Below are 23,892 nucleotides of genomic sequence, written 5' to 3' on the forward strand. Positions count from 1 at the left end.
CTCAGATGCATCCTCCTCAACACCCGCTCCGCCCGCAAACACGCCGTTGAACTCTGGGACCTACTCAACTCAACCTCCCCAGACATCGCTTTCCTGACGGAGACCTGGATGAACCCCTCCTCGGCACCCGACATCACCATAGCCATCCCAGATAGCTATAAGATCACCCGCAGGGACAGCACCAATGGAGTAGGAGGAGTAATCGCCATCGTCCACAGGAACAGCCTCAGAGTCTCGACCAATACCAACGACATCATGAGCCCCACCAAACACCTGCACTTCCAAATCCACACGAACCCCAACACCACTCTCAGAGTAACCCTTGTCTACAGACTCCCCGGACCCCGACCACAGTTCAGTGACTCCATCGCTGACTTCATCAGCACACACGCCCTCGCCTCCATGGACTACATCCTCCTCGGGGACCTGAACTTCCACCTCAAGAACAACAACGACACCAACTCAACCACCCTGATAGACAACCTCGCCAACCTCAGACTCAAACAACTCGTCTCCACACCCATCCACTCCGCCGGCCACACGCTCGACCCCATCTTCTCCGCAAGCCCCCAAGTTTCCGTCAACCACGCCACCGAACTCCACGGGACCGACCAACGCTGCATCCACTTCACCTTCCGGAAACCCACCTCGCACCACCGCTCCCAACAGATGCCTCGCCACTGCTGGAGCAAAGTCACTGAAGACCAGCTAAGCACCAACCACGCCCTAGGCCCACCACCCGAGACCACCGACGCCGACACCGCCGCTCGCAACCTCAGACAGTGGATCGACGACTGTGCCAACTCCCTTGCCCCGCTCAAAAAACCTTCCAACAGACACACCAGCAAGAAAGCAAGCTTGTTCACCAAAGACCTCCAGGCCTCCTAGCAAACCTGCTAAAAGCTGGAGAAGAACTGGCTCAGTGAACGAACACCGGACAGCTATGCAGCCCACAAGAACGCCACCCGCAGACACCATCACCTGATCAGAGCTGCCAAAAGAGCCTCCTTCAAAGACCGCCTAGACAACAACGCACACAACAGCAAAGAGCTCTTCAACACAGTGAAGGAACTCTCCAACCCCAGCTCCAACACCAATGACATCCCACCTTCGCAAGACCTTGCGACTCTCTGGCCACCTTCTTCCATCGCAAGATCGCAGACATCCACGACAGCTTCAACAACACGACCACTACGACAACCACTGAAACCCCGCCCCCACGACCACCATCCACACCAACCGCCTACTCTCCTGGACCGACATTAACGACGACAACACCATCAAGGTCATGAACACCATCCATTCCGGATCTCCATCAGACCCCTGCCCTCACCACTTCTTCAACAAAGCCAGCACCGCCATTGCAACCCATCTCTGGAAAGTCTTCAACATCTCCTTCGAGACAGCAACCTTCCCAGAGAGCTGGAAGCACACCAAGATCAACAACTTACTCAAAAAACCCAAGGCGGACCCCAAGGACCTCAAGAACTTCCGGCCCATCTCCCTGCTCCCTTTCCCAGCAAAGGTCATCGAGAAAACTGTCAACAAACAACTGACCCGCTACCTCGGGGAAAATAGCATCCAGGACCCTTCTCAGTCTGGGTCCGCAGCAACCACAGCACCGAAACTGCCCTCATTGCTGCCACCGACGACATCAGGACCCTGCTAGACAACGGAGAAACAGCGGACCTCATCCTCCTGAACCTGTCAGCCGCCTTCGACGCGGTCTCCCACCACACACTACGAACACGCCTCCACGACGCCGGGATCCAAGGGAAGACCCTGGACTGGACCACCTCCTTCCTCACTGGCAGAACACAGTGCGTCCGCCTCCCCCCTTCCGCTCCGAAGCCACTGAGATCATCTGCGGCAAACTCCAGGGCTCATCCCTCAGCACAACGCTGTTCAACATCTACATCTGTCGCCGAATGGATGAGGAACAGCTGACTGAAGCTGAACCTGGACAAGACGGAGGTCCTCCTCCTCGGATCCACACCGTCGGCCTGGGATGACTACTGGTGGCCAACCACACTGGGAACAGCTCCAACACCCACCGACCACACACGCAACCCAGGGGTCATCCTCGACTCAACCCTCTCCATGACCAAGCAGGTCAATGCCGTCTGTTCCTCCTGTTTCAAAACCCTCCGCATGCTCCGCAGGATCTACAAGTGGATCCCCACCAAAGCGAGAATCCACCCCTTCGGCCTAGAACAACTCCTGGTGGCCAACCGCACTGGGAACAGCTCCAACACCCACTGACCATGCACGCAACCTAGTGGTCATCCTCGACTCCACCCTCTCCATGACCAAGCAGGTCAACGCCGTCTCCTCCTCCTGCTTCAACACCCTATGCATGCTCAGCAAGATCTACAGGTGGATCCCCGCGAAACAAGAAGAACGGTCACCCAGGCCCTCATATGCAGCAGGTTGGACTATGGAAACGCCCTCTACGCAGGAGCCTCTGCCAAATTCCTGAAACGGCTTCAACGCATCCAGAAGGCCTCTGTACACCTGATCCTTGACATTCCTCGCCACGGCCACATCACACCCCACCTGAGAGACCTGCACTGGCTTTCCGTCAACAAGAGGATAACCTTAAAGCTCCTCACCCACGCACACAAGGCACTCCAAAACACCGGACCAGCGTACCTTAACAGCCGACTCAGCTTCTACACCCCCATCCGCCAGCTCCGCACCGCCAACCTCTTCCTGGCCACTGTCCCCCGCACCCGAAGAGCGACCTCCGGCGGCAGATCATTCTCCCACCTCACCGCCAAGACCTGGAACACCCTCCCCACCCACCTAAGGCAGACCCAAGACCTGCTGTCCTTCAGAAGACTCCTCAAGACCTGACCCTTCGAGCAGTAGCAGCATCCCCCTCCCCCACCCCCCAGCATCTTGAGACCTTCACAGGTAAGTAGTGTGCTTTACAAATGTTATGATTGATTGATTGTTACATTTATGCCAAACACCATTCAGACCTGGACTTTTCTTTTAAAAACCATTATCCAATCTCGACGAGGTAGACAAATTGGATTAGCCTTGGATGCCACCCTACAAAATATTTTATCACACTTGGGCAAGGGTTGTATACCAAAAACTTTTTACCTCAATGACATGTACCCTAGTCTGTCCCAAAATTATTATATAAACATTTTTCTTAAAATTCATATTTATTAAAAACTTGTGATAGCAGCATGAAATTAGTAACAGTTTTACATATAAGCAGTATATAAAAACATAATCACATTACATTAGGGTTCAACACATAAAACAATAATTAAAAATAGCAAGAATGTCGACGCGTTTCGGTGTTTTAAGGTAGATGGTACACCTTCCTCAGGACTACAGTGAATACTTCATTCTAGAAAGTATATGGAACAATCAGTTAGTGTACATTCAGAGAGGATTTTTTAATTTACAAAAAAGTTTTTTTCAGGAATTTGCGGTGTCTAAGATAAATCAATTCTTACATAATTCGCAATATTCAATGTGCGGTAGCAGCATAAATCCTGGGGATAGAAAATTCTTATCCACTGTTCTCATTCAATTTCTTCCTTTCAAATGACCTGTGACCTGTATGCACACATTGATTTGATTTACAGTTAGTTTATTCATTTGAAGAACCAAGTTATAGGCAAGCCCCTTACACAACAAAAAGACATGTAAGCTTACTTTGTGCTTAATAGTCGGGGCGTTGGTTGTCCTTCTTTACATCAATTTCAGAAGGCTCAGGATATTCATAAGGTGGGGCGTCTTTTAGTTCCTTATCCTTGTTTAACCTGATTCAAACGGAGAGCTTCTTTTTTTTGTATTTTGAAGCGAATTCCTTTTTCTCTAAATAGACAAAACATATGGAGTACAGTTGTTATACATTACTGTCTCCTTAATTTTATATTGTAGAACACTTTTGGTAATTTAATGACGATGTACTAAATTACACCAAGAGATTTTTATTTTAGATGTAACTCGAAGTAAAATAAGTTTTTACTAAACAGAGGAATTCAGGTTTGTTTGGTTTGGAACAAGAGCATATTAACATTGTTCCAAAAGTACTAAGGGTACTTAGTATGTTTCTTTAAAGACGCATTCATGTTGATGTTACTTGGAGCTAAAGCATGTTAGCATTATTTAAACAATGCTTGGGGATTGGTTGGTCAGCCCGCTCTCCATAAAAACGCTATAATACAAATTAGTTCTAGTTCCCAGAACAGTAAAGCCTCTAGTTAGGTTTTTATCGAGTAGGTCGTGACCCCACGCATGAGGGGGACGTTAAAGAGCAGCGCGCTCGTTCTGTCAGGATTCCTTACCTCCGCGCATCAAGCCACACGCCGCCTCCCTGGTAACCCGGTCTCCAGCGTCAGATGAAGAGCTGGGCGAAGCGGGTCTTTTTATATAATACGGCGGAGTAGTTAAGTTGAATAACTAGCTACACCTGTGCCGAAAATACTAAATGGGCGCATTTCAACCGCCATTTTTGTAGTTTTTCGCTTGTGCGTGTAGCTTCCTACAAGAGAGGAAGGACTAATCCGCGAAGGCTAGATGTGTTTCAAGCGGAATTCGAGTATATTTAATACGATGTTAGTCTGTGGCTGGTTGGGGGCTTGCCACACGGGGATATTTTGTATAACGTCCCAATCTAGGATTTCACTTGCTTAATATCGGGGCATGTTATTAATCTAAGATCCGAGAAAAAGCTGTGCCATTTTAGTAGTCTTTTGGGCATATTCCCGCAATTATAGCTTCCTACAATAGAGGAAGGACTAATCCGCGAGGGCTAGATGTGTTTCAAGCGGAATTCGAATATATTTAATACGATGTTGTTTATAGGAGGATTGTTAGTCTGTGACTGGTTGGGGGCTTGCCACAAGGGGATATTATGTATAGCGTCCCAACCTAGGATTTAAATTGCTTAATGTCGGGGCATATTATTAATCTAAAATCCGGGAAAAAGCTGCGCCATTTTAGTAGTCTTTTGGGCATATTTCCGCAATTACGCAGTTTTCGGGACATATGTTTCCTTAACAGCTCAGTTATTGACTAAATTTATAAAAGTACACATAAATACAACCACAGGTGATCAACATTAAATGCAGGTAATTATATCACATTTAAAGTATAATCATACTTATCCTGGTACCTAAGGGTAGCCATTGTGTGGAACACAGAGCATCTATACCTTGTCATGCAAGGGTGTACGTTCTAATTTGTCCAAAATATAATTAAGAGACTGGTGGATTAAGAAAATGGATCACAAAGTAGATCGAAAAAAAATTTTTGAAGAGAAATTTTTTCGAAAAAATGCTCCGGGTTGTCACCAAATAGCGTCCTTTTACATTCTTATTAAGCCCATATAATTGCCATCATTTCTGTTTGTATTGATATAAGGATCAAAGGCAATATAAGCTTTCTATCTTCGGACTCAGAGCTAATATTATATACTTGTCATCAGTGCACAATATTATGACTGTGGGCTTTACATATTCTATCAATTTATTTACATGCATACATTTATAAAAAACAAGATTGTATATCTGTGCATAACCCCACTAGGAAAGCATACAGTGTTATTAAGATAATCATCTGACCAGTCTTTCCCATTCTTCTCTGCTGTTAAGACCCTGAGTATAGGTACGGAATTTGGACATGAAGAATTGTTCTCTTTGCTTCCGTTTAACATCCAAGTTACCTCCTCTCATATTAGTTTTTATTTTTTCTACTATGCACCACTTTATTTCATCCTCTTTGTGTTTCTCCGTGGTCCAGTGTTCTACTAGTGGGGCATTTTTCTTGTGGTTTTTCAGGGCGGACCTGTGTTCAAATAAACGTAGTCTAACTTCACGTCCAGTTTCACCGATATACCCTTTCTGACAAGGACAGACTATTAGGTAGACCACATTTGAAGTCCTACAATTGACATGCTCATTCACCCAATGTGATGTACCTCCCAGTTCAATCCTGTCAGATTGGATAATGGATTTACAGTGAGTGCATGACCCACATGGTTGGTTGCCTCTAATTAATTGGTTTGCCCTGATCAATGCTAAGTTGTTTACTTTTACTGGGCTCTCTGTATGTATGAACTAAACAGTTGCGGATAGTTCTATTCCTCCGGTAGGAGAAAATAGGTTTAGGTAATGGAGTTCTGCCTTCTCTGTTTAGAATTGACCAATTCTTAATAATCAGGTTTTTGACCTTACAACTCAAACCATTGAAGTTTGATACCATGACAATGTTATTTTCAGGTTCTTTTCCTTTCTTGTTATTGGTTTCAAAAAGTGATTCTCTGCTTTGGTACTTGGCTCTTTTATAGCTGTCTCTAATTAGCCTCTTAGGGTAACCTCGTTGTAGTAGCTTGGTTTTCAAGTTCTCTGCATGTTTCTCAAACGAGTTTTTGTCAGTGCAATTCCTTCTTATTCTAACAAACTGACTATAAGGAATGCCATCCTTCTGGTTTTTAGGATGGTAACTTTCATGGTGGAGCAGGGTGTTTCGGTCTGAAGGTTTAACATACAGCTCAACACATAGTTTTCCTTTATCAGGCTTGATTTTGATGTCTAGGAAGTCAACTGCCACTTGACTTTTGTTAGCTGTGAACCTAAGGTTCACATCACCGCAGTTAAGCCACTCCAAGAAATTGGCCAAATCTTCCTCAGTCCCTTCCCATATGAAGAAAACATCGTCTATAAACCTAGACCAATGTTTGATGTTCTCATAGAAGGGACTGAGTTCATTGTATATGTGGGTTTTTTCAAACTTACCAACATATAAACAGGCGAGGCTCGGCGCACAGGTAGCCCCCATGCTCGTGCCCTTTATTTGGCAGAAAAAGTCACTGTTGAACAGAAAAATGTTGTTCAAAAGAACAGTCTCTATACATTCTACAATGAAGGTATTGTGTGCAGAGAGATAGCCTTCTGCATCACTCAAGATGTCCCTCATCATGGCAATAGTGTCCTGTTGGGGTATGTTGGTGTACAAGGACTCAATGTCCAAGCACACCAACCACTCGGTTTCACTATTAAAGCTGATACCTTCTATCTTGGAGATCATATCCTTAGTGTCCCTTATGTAGGATGGAAGTGTCTCCACTAAGGGGCGAATAAAACAATCAGCATACTTGCTGAGTGGCTCTGTTGCTGACTCGATCCCTGAGACTATGGGTCGCATGGGTGGGTCCCTGATGTCCTTATGAACTTTCGGGAGCCCATAAAGAGCAGGTATTTTGGGATGACTGTTAGATAGATATTTATGTTCATTTTCACAGATGATACAGTCTTCCTTAGCCAGAGTAACTATATTTTGGACCTTCTTTTTCAGTCTGTTCCATTCCCCAAGGTTGGACTTTCTGTAGTGGGCCTTATTATTAAGTAGGGTGTACATTTTTTGGTTGTAGTCTTTGGTGTTGAGGACTACAATACTACCGCCCTTATCACCGGGCTTAATGGTGATATCATCATAACTTTGTGGATTTTTAAGTGCTTCCCTTTCTACTTTGGACAAATTAATCGGTGTCCAGACCTTTCCTGCCAGTAATTTTTCAAGTCCCATAGAGATTACTTTTTCAAAAGTGTCTACTTCTTGGCTGACCATGGAGATGTCAGGGGTCCATGTCGTGGGGGGGGGGGTTTAAACCTGATCTATTCTCACTGGGTCTTGGTTCTTTGTTTTCAAAAAATCTTTTTATTCTAATTTTGCGAAAGAAGTCCCTGATGTCTTTTTCTATTGTGTATCTGCAGATACCTGTACTTGGTGCAAATCCTAACCCTTTCTCTAGGATGCTTATTTCTCCTGCGTTAAGCTCTCTATCTGAAAGATTGATTATGGGTGCTTTGAGGGTATGATTCTCTATTCCCATTCCTTCTGGCTGCGGGTTCTCATGTAGGGTCTTCTTGTCATAGTCTCTTTCTGACGAAATCCCTGACGTCCCCTCCCCCAGGTCCTGAAGCCACGGGTCTGTCTCTTTTGTGATTGTCCTAAAAAAACTTGGTAGTTATGGAACTCGTCAGCACTATCTTCTCTGGACTCATTGCGTTTGCTGTTATCTTGGGGCCTTTCCGCTTCGGAGTCGCTAGTATTATATGATGTGTCAGAGAAGGTGACATTTTTCTTGTAAAATTTATTTCTATTATATTTGAAGGGACGATTATTGTATTCGTTGGGAATAGGTTGATCGAAATAATCTTTTTGGAGATACGGGTATACCAGTTCCAATTTGAAATTGGCTATGTCTTTCCTTAGTTTTTTTTATTTTTTATTTATCATGTATTCTTGGTAACCCGTAATGTCTTCTTTTATTTCTGCTAATTTCTTAGTAGCCTCATCAAGTGCAGTAGACTCATTAAGTTCTTTTTCTAATTTATCTATCTCTTCTTTTTCTATTATTAAGAGTCCCTGTGCAGTATCGATAATAAGCAACATCCAGTCGCGACTGCACCTGTTCGCGATCAACGACCAACGAATACAATAATCGTCCCTTCAAATATAATAGAAATAAATTTTACAAGAAAAATGTCACCTTCTCTGACACATCATATAATACTAGCGACTCCGAAGCGGAAAGGCCCCAAGATAACAGCAAACGCAATGAGTCCAGAGAAGATAGTGCTGACGAGTTCCATAACTACCAAGTTTTTTTAGGACAATCACAAAAGAGACAGACCCGTGGCTTCAGGACCCGGGGGAGGGGACGTCAGGGATTTCGTCAGAAAGAGACTATGACAAGAAGACCCTACATGAGAACCCGCAGCCAGAAGGAATGGGAATAGAGAATCATACCCTCAAAGCACCCATAATCAATCTTTCAGATAGAGAGCTTAACGCAGGAGAAATAAGCATCCTAGAGAAAGGGTTAGGATTTGCACCAAGTACAGGTATCTGCAGATACACAATAGAAAAAGACATCAGGGACTTCTTTCGCAAAATTAGAATAAAAAGATTTTTTGAAAACAAAGAACCAAGACCCAGTGAGAATAGATCAGGTTTAAAACCCCCCTCGACATGGACCCCTGACATCTCCATGGTCAGCCAAGAAGTAGACACTTTTGAAAAAGTAATCTCTATGGGACTTGAAAAATTACTGGCAGGAAAGGTCTGGACACCGATTAATTTGTCCAAAGTAGAAAGGGAAGCACTTAAAAATCTACAAAGTTATGATGATATCACCATTAAGCCCGGTGATAAGGGCGGTAGTATTGTAGTCCTCAACACCAAAGACTACAACCAAAAAATGTACACCCTACTTAATAATAAGGCCCACTACAGAAAGTCCAACCTTGGGGAATGGAACAGACTGAAAAAGAAGGTCCAAAATATAGTTACTCTGGCTAAGGAAGACTGTATCATCTGTGAAAATGAACATAAATATCTATCTAACAGTCATCCCAAAATACCTGCTCTTTATGGGCTCCCGAAAGTTCATAAGGACATCAGGGACCCACCCATGCGACCCATAGTCTCAGGGATCGAGTCAGCAACAGAGCCACTCAGCAAGTATGCTGATTGTTTTATTCGCCCCTTAGTGGAGACACTTCCATCCTACATAAGGGACACTAAGGATATTATCTCCAAGATAGAAGGTATCAGCTTTAATATTGAAACCGAGTGGTTGGTGTGCTTGGACATTGAGTCCTTGTACACCAACATACCCCAACAGGACACTATTGCCATGATGAGGGACATCTTGAGTGATGCAGAAGGCTATCTCTCTGCACACAATACCTTCATTGTAGAATGTATAGAGACTGTTCTTTTGAACAACATTTTTCTGTTCAACAGTGACTTTTTCTGCCAAATAAAGGGCACGAGCATGGGGGCTACCTGTGCGCCGAGCCTCGCCTGTTTATATGTTGGTAAGTTTGAAAAAACCCACATGTACAATGAACTCAGTCCCTTCTATGAGAACATCAAACATTGGTCTAGGTTTATAGACGATGTTTTCTTCATATGGGAAGGGACTGAGGAAGATTTGGCCAATTTCTTGGAGTGGCTTAACTGCGGTGATGTGAACCTTAGGTTCACAGCTAACAAAAGTCAAGTGGCAGTTGACTTCCTAGACATCAAAATCAAGCCTGATAAAGGAAAACTATGTGTTGAGCTGTATGTTAAACCTTCAGACCGAAACACCCTGCTCCACCATGAAAGTTACCATCCTAAAAACCAGAAGGATGGCATTCCTTATAGTCAGTTTGTTAGAATAAGAAGGAATTGCACTGACAAAAACTCGTTTGAGAAACATGCAGAGAACTTGAAAACCAAGCTACTACAACGAGGTTACCCTAAGAGGCTAATTAGAGACAGCTATAAAAGAGCCAAGTACCAAAGCAGAGAATCACTTTTTGAAACCAATAACAAGAAAGGAAAAGAACCTGAAAATAACATCGTCATGGTATCAAACTTCAATGGTTTGAGTTGTAAGGTCAAAAACCTGATTATTAAGAATTGGTCAATTCTAAACAGAGAAGGCAGAACTCCATTACCTAAACCTATTTTCTCCTACCGGAGGAATAGAACTATCCGCAACTGTTTAGTTCATACATACAGAGAGCCCAGTAAAAGTAAACAACTTAGCATTGATCAGGGCAAACCAATTAGAGGCAACCAACCATGTGGGTCATGCACTCACTGTAAATCCATTATCCAATCTGACAGGATTGAACTGGGAGGTACATCACATTGGGTGAATGAGCATGTCAATTGTAGGACTTCAAATGTGGTCTACCTAATAGTCTGTCCTTGTCAGAAAGGGTATATCGGTGAAACTGGACGTGAAGTTAGACTACGTTTATTTGAACACAGGTCCGCCCTGAAAAACCACAAGAAAAATGCCCCACTAGTAGAACACTGGACCACGGAGAAACACAAAGAGGATGAAATAAAGTGGTGCATAGTAGAAAAAATAAAAACTAATATGAGAGGAGGTAACTTGGATGTTAAACGGAAGCAAAGAGAACAATTCTTCATGTCCAAATTCCGTACCTATACTCAGGGTCTTAACAGCAGAGAAGAATGGGAAAGACTGGTCAGATGATTATCTTAATAACACTGTATGCTTTCCTAGTGGGGTTATGCACAGATATACAATCTTGTTTTTTATAAATGTATGCATGTAAATAAATTGATAGAATATGCAAAGCCCACAGTCATAATATTGTGCACTGATGACAAGTATATAATATTAGCTCTGAGTCCGAAGATAGAAAGCTTATATTGCCTTTGATCCTTATATCAATACAAACAGAAATGATGGCAATTATATGGGCTTAATAAGAATGTAAAAGGACGCGATTTGGTGACAACCCGGAGCATTTTTTCGAAAAAATTTCTCTTCAAAAAAAATTTTTCGATCTACTTTGTGATCCATTTTCTTAATCCACCAGTCTCTTAATTATATTTTGGACAAATTAGAACGTACACCCTTGCATGACAAGGTATAGATGCTCTGTGTTCCACACAATGGCTACCCTTAGGTACCAGGATAAGTATGATTATACTTTAAATGTGATATAATTACCTGCATTTAATGTTGATCACCTGTGGTTGTATTTATGTGTACTTTTATAAATTTAGTCAATAACTGAGCTGTTAAGGAAACATATGTCCCGAAAACTGCGTAATTGCGGAAATATGCCCAAAAGACTACTAAAATGGCGCAGCTTTTTCCCGGATTTTAGATTAATAATATGCCCCGACATTAAGCAATTTAAATCCTAGGTTGGGACGCTATACATAATATCCCCTTGTGGCAAGCCCCCAACCAGTCACAGACTAACCATCCTCCTATAAACAACATCGTATTAAATATATTCGAATTCCGCTTGAAACACATCTAGCCCTCGCGGATTAGTCCTTCCTCTATTGTAGGAAGCTATAATTGCGGGAATATGCCCAAAAGACTACTAAAATGGCACAGCTTTTTCTCGGATCTTAGATTAATAACATGCCCCGATATTAAGCAAGTGAAATCCTAGATTGGGACGTTATACAAAATATCCCCGTGTGGCAAGCCCCCAACCAGCCACAGACTAACATCATATTAAATATACTCGAATTCCGCTTGAAACACATCTAGCCCTCGCGGATTAGTCCTTCCTCTCTTGTAGGAAGCTACACGCACAAGCGAAAAACTACAAAAATGGCGGTTGAAATGCGCCCATTTAGTATTTTCGGCACAGGTGTAGCTAGTTATTCAACTTAACTACTCCGCCGTATTATATAAAAAGACCCGCTTCGCCCAGCTCTTCATCTGACGCTGGAGACCGGGTTACCAGGGAGGCGGCGTGTGGCTTGATGCGCGGAGGTAAGGAATCCTGACAGAACGAGCGCGCTGCTCTTTAACGTCCCCCTCATGCGTGGGGTCACGACCTACTCGATAAAAACCTAACTAGAGGCTTTACTGTTCTGGGAACTAGAACTAATTTGTATTATAGCGTTTTTATGGAGAGCGGGCTGACCAACCAATCCCCAAGCATTGTTTAAATAATGCTAACATGCTTTAGCTCCAAGTAACATCAACATGAATGCGTCTTTAAAGAAACATACTAAGTACCCTTAGTACTTTTGGAACAATGTCAATATGCTCTTGTTCCAAACCAAACAAACCTGAATTCCTCTGTTTAGTAAAAACTTATTTTACTTCGAGTTACATCTAAAATAAAAATCTCTTGGTGTAATTTAGTACATCGTCATTAAATTACCAAAAGTGTTCTACAATATAAAATTAAGGAGACAGTAATGTATAACAACTGTACTCCATATGTTTTGTCTATTTAGAGAAAAAGGAATTCGCTTCAAAATACAAAAAAAAGAAGCTCTCCGTTTGAATCAGGTTAAACAAGGATGAGGAACTAAAAGACGCCCCACCTTATGAATATCCTGAGCCTTCTGAAATTGATGTAAAGAAGGACAACCAACGCCCCGACTATTAAGCACAAAGTAAGCTTACATGTCTTTTTGTTGTGTAAGGGGCTTGCCTATAACTTGGTTCTTCAAATGAATAAACTAACTGTAAATCAAATCAATGTGTGCATACAGGTCACAGGTCATTTGAAAGGAAGAAATTGAATGAGAACAGTGGATAAGAATTTTCTATCCCCAGGATTTATGCTGCTACCGCACATTGAATATTGCGAATTATGTAAGAATTGATTTATCTTAGACACCGCAAATTCCTGAAAAAAACTTTTTTGTAAATTAAAAAATCCTCTCTGAATGTACACTAACTGATTGTTCCATATACTTTCTAGAATGAAGAATTCACTGTAGTCCTGAGGAAGGTGTACCATCTACCTTAAAACACCGAAACGCGTCGACATTCTTGCTATTTTTAATTATTGTTTTATGTGTTGAACCCTAATGTAATGTGATTATGTTTTTATATACTGCTTATATGTAAAACTGTTACTAATTTCATGCTGCTATCACAAGTTTTTAATAAATATGAATTTTAAGAAAAATATGTTTATATAATAATTTTGGGGCAGACTAGGGTACATGTCATTGAGGTAAAAAGTTTTTGGTGTCTAATCTCAGTAAGCACTCCGTGCTTCAATTTAGGAACCACAGAAAGGAACCAACTCCCCTTTTGTTGCGATATTTCCCAGTCCTTTCTGGGTTTGTTTGGGAAAGCTCTCTCCTTTTTTCAACTTCAAGGGTTGTATACCAACATAGCAGGGGTGGTTACACCGCTTATGTCATACTTTGGGGTTGGAATGTCTATCACATTTCTAATTTAATCAAGGATCCCTGTTCCCTGATTTATGGCATCTTTTCCTGTTACTTTTGTCCTTGGAGTTTATAGGACTCACCTGGCCTAAAAACCTATGCCTTCTTTGATTGACTGGGGCTCCCCATAATTCATTGCGATAGCCTTGTAATTATTCTCCTAGTTGGACTCACGAGATTGTCGTCCTAATTTGTTTCTAATGCTTAGGTCCCGGAGGATGGATGGGGTAGGGGGTGGGGTTGTGTTTCTTCCCTTTTTTGTATTCATTGGAAAATATATAATGATACCATTACTGATGGGCCACTGGCCTAGTATTGCTACAGTTTCTTGTATCTGAAAACTAATAAAGAGATTTGAACCATAAACACCATTACCAACTCATCACTTCCTCATTGTAGTCCCTACATCAAGAGGTGTGCCATAGCCTGGACACTCGTACCCCCACTGCCTATGTAAAAGAAATAAAAGAAAACAAATCCTCCAAGAGCATGGTTACCAAGAAACGTCCTACTTTTTGCATCTCGTACAGGATGTTGTCACTGTGTTCTTTTGCCTCTAGAAGGGAGCTCCTCCTTACCTTGTAGATCCTGCTTGGGTCTTTTTTTGCTTTTTGATTGTTTCTGTTGTGGGTCGTGTTCATACCTAGCTGGCTTCTGGGCCGCCTCCTGGATTTGTGGTCTGGGTATGCAGGTATTGTGTTCACCTAGGCTGCACTGTGAGGCTTGTTTGGGGCTTTGTGGTGCTGATTCCATTGTTTGGCCTACACATCTGTGAATACCTGCGGGACTTGGAATTGTGATTGTTGGTGCTCTTCTGGATCTTTGTGTGAGCCCCCATCAATGGGTGTGAATTCTCCTACACTCAAGGAAGCAGGGATGGTTGTGGAACTTACACAGTGAATGTCTCCTGAAGGACTTTGGTGTACCTGTTCCCTGTGCAGAGGTGGACTCCCCTTCTCAGACGAAACGTTGCATGCTCTAGTTTTTCCTGGGGCTTGGCTTCCCACTATTCTCCCCTCTGGCCTTAGAGGTTGTGGGATGTTCCCTGTTTTTCTGTCTCATTACCTCTTGGCTATTGTGTGCCCCAGTGTCCCCTCTCAGCTTTTTGGTATGTGTGTGGTGCTCGAATAATGTATGTTCTGCACTTCAATGGCTCTCTTCCTGGTTTGGGACTGTTCTTGGGTTTGGTTTATCATTTTTTTTTTTTGCAGTTTTATATAGCGCAAACTCGACCCGAAAGTATTGGAGCGCTTTACATGAGCACCATTTACGTTACACAAGGACACATTCATTTTTTGGTAGGCTCGGGGAGATTAAGTTATTTGCCCAGAATCACAGGATGTGGAGTCGACCCTGAGACTCGAACCTTGGTTTCTCAGCTCCAAAGTCGGCAGTCTAGTCCTGAGACACATCCTCTCTCCTCTTGAAGCTGCTGCAAGCCTCTGCGGAGGATATGAATATCTCTCTGGGCTTGTATGGCTGAGTGTGAGCCCTCCCCCTCACATGTAAACACTGCTTTGCCTGGGGTTGGGGTCTTCTTGCCCGTTGTGCAGCAATGAGACCCCTTCGGTGGTGGGGAGATCAGCGGCATCCAGAATCTTGGGGTGCAGGCTGGCCTTGCACTTCTGTGCACTCATATGGGTTTGGAAATTGTTAAATGTGTACCGTTTCTCCCCATATCATGGTTGTGAGGGAGTTTGTGTATGATTTAACTAAAATATGCATTCATGTTAGTTGCTCTACATTTGAATTTACGCATGTGCATTGACATTGGGCTATTGCAATTGAATCAACATTATTTCAATCTCTTTAAGTATGTTGTGCCAGCTTAGGCCAACTAGGCTTCAACACCATATTTGCTTAAAATGGATGCAGCATCATGATGTGTATTCTCTGTTTATATTTTCTCTGCTGACACTTTATGCAAGAAGATGTGCGCTGTTTATTTTGCATGCCATATTGTTCTGGTAGAACTCGCTGAAGGAATCCTTTTCCTGCATTCCAAGTCTTTACCTGCTTTCACACTGTATTGTATTCATTCACAATTGCTTTCTTTTGTTTATGTATCTAGTTGGTTCTAACACCTCCGGACGACCTTAGGTCAGAAAGGGCAAATCAATACTCAAGTAGTCTGATCGTGCTAAGATGGTAGGTCTATATGGCACTGTAAATGAAGAATTTATATTTGTTGTAAGATGCTCTACCAAGCTGACTTTGAAGTTTCATTCATTTACTAGGCTGAAAATAGCTACCTAAACCTTAGGATTTAGGAATGAGACAGATTTTTTTACTTCGCTACTAGGAATGCTGTTCGATTTGTTCTCGACTTTGCTGTACACTTGAGACTTAGGGCCTGTTCACGAGTACGGCGGTGTATAGGACTGCCATACTCTCAGTGGCGTGGCGGGAACCGCCGCACTGGCTGTCCTACCACCACATCATGAGTGCAGTGGTCCCACCACCACAAGACCGCCGCAACCTCTGGGTATCCGCGATCCATCAGTGGTGGCAGGCTGGTCTGGCCCAGAAATATGCTGGTGGTGCCGCTGTGGCACAGTCAAGCATATTGTGAGTTCCTCACTGCCACAGTTTTCATGGCAGTGAGGCTGCCTACGGGCCCCCTGTTTCCTCAGGGCGATGGGATGCCTGCATGTGGACACATATTGTTCCCTCCTGTGTGCACTCACCCCTTTCCTGCACGGCATCGACTGCACAGTCTATGCCGTGCAAGAGCAGCTTTTGGTGCTCCCATTGCAGTGCTTTTTTAAAGGGAAACTTCTGTGGGACTGCACATCCACAGTTGTGTGCACAATTGTGGGTACAATTGTATGTCCACAGTTGTTTATTTCCCTCCATGAATAACTTGTTGGGTGGTATTTATTCTTATGTTTGGTCTTCCCTTTCCTGTCATCCAATTCTACTTAGGACTGGGGTTTGCCTGCTCAGTGTGTGGTGATGGAGCCTCAGAGTCTTCTTATTTTGATGGGGTCTTAGCTGGGCATGCGATGTCCTCTGTGCTCCATACTGAGCTAGGAGCTTCTGGGATATAAGCCTGTATTCCAGTCTCATGTCTTCTTCTGAACCTCTGTCTTTGTTGAACTTGTTGGGGGTCTGTGTGGAGTCGTGCCTGGTTGTGGCCCTAACTTGCTCTCCTAATGGTACTTGAGGTTAGGCTTGTTTTGAAAGCCTCTGCCTCCTGTCTTGCATTTGGGTCTTCATATTTGCCATTTCTGTCTCTGATCTCATTTCCTAGGGGACTTAGTGATGATCTGTCTTTTGGCTAGACTGGTGTGTGACTGTTGTATTGGGAGTTTTCTTCCTTCTGGCTTCTAGTACCTTCTGGCTCTTTCTCTGGGTCTCGGATTGTGCTTTGCTTAACAGATGGATGCCTTCTGCTTTCTTGGCTCTCGTGTTGCCTCTTATGGTTCACTATTGCAGCATTCCCTCTTTTAGGTTCCTGTTTCTCTAGGGTTGCTAGTTGTGCCTTCTGCCTTCAGAATTTCTAGTGTTTTTCCCTTGCTTTAGCACTAGCCTTTAGAGATTTGCTGGCCTTCATGGTTCAGTCTCTTCCTCCTTTGTGTCAAAACTTTGTCCTTTATGGTTGGCTACCTTGCTGGACAATTGATGCCGATCATGCCTTGTTTTGTAGATCTTTGTGATGCAAAGACTGGTACAAGAAAAATATAAGAAAGTAATGCTTCCATTACTTACCAGTAATCCATTACTCCTATTCTATTTCCTGTTCCCAGTGTTTACAACTTTCATGCCCTCCTTCCAGTCTATCTGGCATCCACTGAGGTCAATTTGGCTCATTTGATTTGTCAGCTCAGGAAGGCTTGGTTAGAGATGGTCCTTCATAGGCACTCCTGAAAGGTGACGAGTTTGACTTTTTTTTGGACCATAAGAAATCGAAGGATTATTAGAAGGGATGCCTGTTAAATTGGTTCAGTCAAAACAAATAACGTGTATAGCTCCAAGAATGCATAGTTTGTTTAACCCCTTCGCTGCGACCGCGATTTTACTGCTGTGCGGTAAACAAAAGCACAGGGCGGGCCGTGACGAACCCCAGCCGTCATCAGCACACGCCCACCGCGGGGCGTGACGGCTGGGGTTCGTCACCAGCATGGGAGGGGTTAACGAAAAACCGAGGCCAGGATATATGGAGGCATATTTATGAAAAAATTGGCACAGAGCAATGCAACAAGTCACCTTACTGCAGTGACCTGCGTCACTGGGTAAGGGCAGGAGTGCAGTATATTTAAGAAATACTACACATTCCTGTCCTTTCCCCTCATGCTGGCGCTTTTTGGCAGCCTAGCGCCAACTAAGGCGCCCTTGCACTAGTGAAAAAAAGGCCAAGAAATAAAGATATTTCTCCTCATTATGCCTCACCTGGGCAGGTGTATAATTTTTGCGCATTCCCAGGTTTACGAGGTTTGGTAAATCTGGAAATGCATCAAAAACCATGGGATTCGCCTGGGAACAGCAGCCATGGAATATCTCCCTTGTACAGAGTAAGGCAACACAGTGATTTGCACTGCATAGCCGTACTCCGATTTATGAACCTATTCAAAGCTATTCTATATCGCTTTGAGTTGCTTCATAAATCTGACTTAGAAGCTTGTGTGGTCCAAACGTGATGCAAGCCTCCCATATATATGCCCTCTGGTGTTTAGCATACAAGGAATGATCTGGCAAATTTTGTTTGGCAGGACTGGGTGTGTAGAATATGGATGAAATCTATTCTAGTACTGGAAACTGTATGTTCAGTCCAGGTTATGTCAGTCAGTCCAGGTTATGTGTAAGTTGACACTAGCCCTGGATAAGATTGATGTTGCACGGTCTTTATTTAAGGGGACAGCTGGTGGGTTCACCGGTGTTGCTCAGCAAAACAGAGTCTGGCTGCTAGCCAGCGATTCTCTTCTGCTATGTAGTGATGGTGTTTGGGTTATTAATACATGAGCAAATGGCGGTATGCGCCCAGCAACGCTGCTCTACAACAAATACTGGGGCATATTTACAATGAAGGGACGGAGTGCGGCGTTAGCTTTTCTGGCTTAACACCGCACTCCGCCACTTCAGAAACGCAGGGCTGGACAATATTTACAACAATACAGTGCAGCCCTGCGTTTCCCCCTGCACTGGCTCTAAACTTAGTAGCCTAGCGCCAACACAGGCACCCTCTTTGTTGAACAGAAGATTGTTTATGTGCAGGAAGGTCTCCCTTCATGCACATAAACAATTTTTAAATTACATATTTTAACTTTTATGTGTGCTGCTTAATGCAGCACACATAGAAGTTGCAAATTGTAATTTCTTTTTTTTGATTGTTTATGTACAGGAGGGACATCTTCCTGCACATGAAAAATCAATGGCAATTTGATGTTTCTATGTGTGCTGCACAAATGGAAACAGCAAAAACGAGAAGAAATAAAGCATTTCTCCTTGTTTCGCCTGTATAAGACCAGGTTTTACCTGGTCTTAATTTTGGCGCTGCCTTCTATTTACGCCTCCCTTGTAAACAGGGGGCTGCGTCAAAATCAAAACCCATTGTCCTCCCCTTTCACGCTAAGTACAGCGTGACAGGGTGCCTTATTTTCAAGGCAGAATGAGGCCACATTAAGTGGGCTAACGCTACCTTGTAAATAATTTCACTAGAAAAGGGCAACCCAATAGTCCCCAAGGAACTGGGTAATATAAACTTATTATAAAAATGCACCTTGAGGAATTATTTCATACAATTATTCGTTTATTATCAAGTCATATATATGTACCATTGATTGTAAGGAACATAAGAAACACAGTATCTCTTGTTCAAATTTATATCACACTTTAGAAAAATGTATGTCAAGAGTTATTACAAGAATTATTACAAAGACAAGGCAACAGAAAACACTACCATCTTCAATACATCTTTTTGTAGTGCATTATATCGTTGGTACAATATGTATCAGACATATATATACATAAAGTGCTCCTGAAACATCAGTCAGCTGATTAATCAATAATTTGTACAAATCCTGTTGTTGGTGATTGCAAACCAAACGGTATAGGGGCGTCGACGTTTCGGTCTTTATCGCAAAATTCACACCAAGACCATCCTCAGGACTATAAGTTGCACACAATATCTACAACAATATACAATATATACACATTTAGTACACTAGATCCTACTACTCATGTTCAATATACTTGATTGTCTGCTAACATTATTTTTTTTTTATTTTTTTTTTATGTACCAAAAGGGAGGATTATTTCAGAGAGGCAAAAATCCTGCAAATGAAACTAGGCGCTAGACAATACCCCTATAGACTGGTCAAACGTGCTCTCAAACGTGCATGGTACTATGATCGGACAACACTTTTGGATGAGAACAAGAAAAGGGATAAGGCTGAAAACACTATTGCCTGTGTTACAACTTTTGGCACCGAGTCCAATCAGATTAAAAAGATCATATCAAAAAACTGGCATCTAATACAAAAAGTTGAACCACAGTTAAGTTTCCCTCGTTTTGCATTTAAGAGAGCTAGGAACTTGCGCGATCATTTGGTGAAAACTTATAGGGAGCCTAGTGTTAACACTATACACAGCCAGTGGGGACTAACACCTGTCGTGGGTCATTATCCGTGTGGTCAATGTGTAGCATGTGATACCACTACAATGACAAAATCCTGTGTATTAAATGGGAAGGAAGTGATTTTTAAACATCATTCTAATTGTTTGACGAAGAATGTCATTTACTGTATACAATGTCCCTGCCATCTTACATACATTGGGAAGACCACCCAAGAAGTGAAGAAAAGAATAGTTCAACATCAATCTCGGATTAGATGTAAGGTACTGACAGCGCCATTGGTAGAACATTTTATTCAAAACTCACATGGCCCAAAAGATATGAAATGGTTTGTGCTGGAGGTCGTGAAGGATTCAAAAAAACGGACCAATGTAGATTGTCTGCTAACATTAAAAGAAAACAGATAGATATGGACCAGTAGGACGATAGAACACGGATTAAACCTATATGTAGAATGGCACAGTTTAGCGACCCTTTAATGTAGGCTACAATGACTACTATACCACAGTACATGTGGTGTGATTTTGTGCTATAATTACTCTGTAATTTTGACTGTAAATAGTGAGGTATTCTTTGACTGGTCCATTTTAGAGGGGGTTCGCCCCTCGATTGAGGTCATCGCCTTTCCCACGTTGAGTGATACTGACCGTGGTTTTTAAGCAGGTGTATACCTTAGACTCATAATGCACTTTTAGGAAATGTGTTTATTATTTTTTGCGTTATATTCATGTATTCACTCCGGTCACATGAATGGCAAACCTTTCTTACCGACTACCTCCTTTATATGGTCTTTGGTGATTCATTTTCACCCTTCTAAGATGGCCGCCGCTTTTTCACGCGCGCTGTTAAGCTTATGCCCTTGCCCGAACACCACGTGGTTTTGTCAAATGTTAACTCCCGTAGCCGCCGAGTCGTGACGCTGACTGAGAGAGACGAGGAGTAATCCCGCCGATAGCCGGGCATACGAGTGAGTACCAGTGTTTGGCCACAGCTTAATTCAGAGGCAATCTTTGTTAACCGTAGTTGGCTCTGCATATATCTGACAGCAGGCGCTTTCGTTTCTGTCTTTTAGGTGAGATGGTATGCCCATATATTTAACAGCGGACTTATCCCGATTGATTGTACTACCTTGACACTATTGTGGGAGGTAAGCAACGCTCCATTTAATTTATAGAAATGAGCTGGTCTAGTGATATTCTGAAAGGGCATTTCTTGACTTTATCTATATACAGGTGTACTTTTGAACTATAATGGTCTTCGGTTTGAAGCCCTAATTTGATCTTGAAGGCTTGTCTTATTTATATCAGTTCAGTGAGTATCAGACACCCCATGGGGGTATGTCATTTGTGGTGTTTTTTGTATTGTCACACCGGGTGTGGTGACGGTTAGTTTAATGTTAGCAGACAATCAAGTATATTGGACATGAGTAGTAGGATCTAGTGTACTAAATGTGTATATATTGTATATTTTTGTAGATATTGTGTGCAACGTAAAGTCCTGAGGATGGTCTTGGTGTGAATTTTCCGATAAAGACCGAAACGTCGACGCCCCTATACCGTTTGGTTTGCAATCACCAACAACAGGATTTGTACAAATTATTGATTAATCAGCCGACTGATGTTTCAGGAGCACTTTATGTATATATATATATGTCTGATACATATTGTACCAACGGTATAATGCACTACAAAAAGATGTATTGAAGATGGTAGTGTTTTCTGTTGCCTTGTCTTTGTAATAATTCTTGTAATAACTCTTGACATACATTTGTCTAAAGTGTGATATACATTTGAACAAGAGATACCGTGTTTCTTATGTTCCTTTCAATCAATCGTACATATATATGACTTGATAAAAAACGAATAATTGTATGAAATAATTCCTCAAGGTGCATGTTTCTAATAACCTTGTAAATAAGGCCCAGCCCCTATCGCCATCACAACGTCACTGAAAGTGGTGTTGTGGTGGGGATAGGGGCTTGCAAATATGCCCCACTGTTTGCTGCTTGTATCTCTCTCTCTTGCTCACCTCTCTTGTGAAGTGTATAGGGCTGGCTTAACAGATAGATGTACAGGATGTTTGTCTGCAGGCTCAGCACAGAGGGGCACTTAAACAAACAACCTACAGGTAAAGAATCTCCCTCCAACCCAAATTTGTTAATTTCTGCTGATCATTCATCCAAATGTGTAAGTTCCTGACCACAGTTGGAGGGGTAAAAAGTGATATTTGTCTTCCTTCAGACTTGAATCCTACTTTCAGGGTCAGAAACAGGGCTAATGCTTTTCTTATCCATGGGATCATGAATGCCAATGGTGAGAAAGTGACAGATCAGTGCCTCATTCTGGAGGAGTTCCATTGTTTTTATCAGAAGCTTTATAATGAGGAAGTGGCTCCCTCCACTGAGTGCACTGATCAATTCCTTCAGGTTAGAGGGCCCCATCTTACCCTTGGAAATGGAGGCCGCAATCGGTCAGCTGGCTTGAGGTAAAGATTGTGGTCCGCTCAAATTCAACTGGAATGTTTTGTCAGACTATTGCATGTTTTGATGCCTGTCTTATGTGAACTGTTTAACTCTTTTGAGCTGCTCGGACAGGTTCCTGGGTCATGGGCCGAGCAAATATTGTAATTTTCCCGCTAAAGGGAAGATCATCTTCTTTGTGGCTCATATCGACCTACATAATTTATTATAAGATTTACACCTGGGTTCTTGCCAATTGGCTTGCTACGGTGGTCTCTGATTGGTTGATGAGAACTATCATGGGCTTGTTCCAGTAACACAATATGTTTTCAGTGGATACATAAGGAATTACTGCATGTGCAATCACTACCAACTGCCTTATATTTTCAAAAGCTTTGTTAGCCTGAACAGACCAATCAAATGTTGTGCCTTTCTTTAGAAGTGAAACAAATACAAGAAAATGATGGACGGAGCGCTGAAACTTTCCTCACTCTCACCATCACTCACTATTAGATCTGGGTTGAATCCATCATCGTTCTTTAGCTCACTTCGCCAGCCCAGGTCAGACCCAGCCATATGCAAATCCGTCTTGACCCTGTTCCTCATGGGAACAGTGCAGCCAGAACTGCCAAGGCAAGTCTTACCTGGACTGGTAACAAGCATCCTGGGACTGGTTTCAGGGTAACACCCCTTATCAGCCATGCTAGCGTGAATCCAGCAGAAAAGTGAGCAAGGGACCTACATCTGGGCATACCCTGCCAACTTAGGGCGAACAAAGCAAACAAGAAGATTATGAAAGAAGCCCAAAACGCCAAAACCGGTCCTAGGATGCATCTTTCCGATCAAGTTGGGACTTGGCTTGGCAGTTCGGGCTGGACTCTTCCCATAAGGTACAGGGTCTTGACTGATTTTATTATGGCTGGGTCCAAACTGGGGTGGCGTAGTGAGCAAAAGAACAATGGATTCATCCAGATCTCTTGACTGGGGGTGAATGTTTGATTTACTCATCATTCCACCCATCATTTGTTGCGGTAACAGTTTTCTTTAGAAGCAATTGCAAGGCTGCACAGTTAGGCAAACCATGGGACAACTCTGGCGTAATACTCACAAAACCCTACAAATGAGTGTAATGAAT

This window comes from Lissotriton vulgaris, chromosome 5 (assembly GCF_964263255.1).
Source record: "Lissotriton vulgaris chromosome 5, aLisVul1.2, whole genome shotgun sequence".
Lineage (NCBI taxonomy): Eukaryota > Metazoa > Chordata > Amphibia > Caudata > Salamandridae > Lissotriton > Lissotriton vulgaris.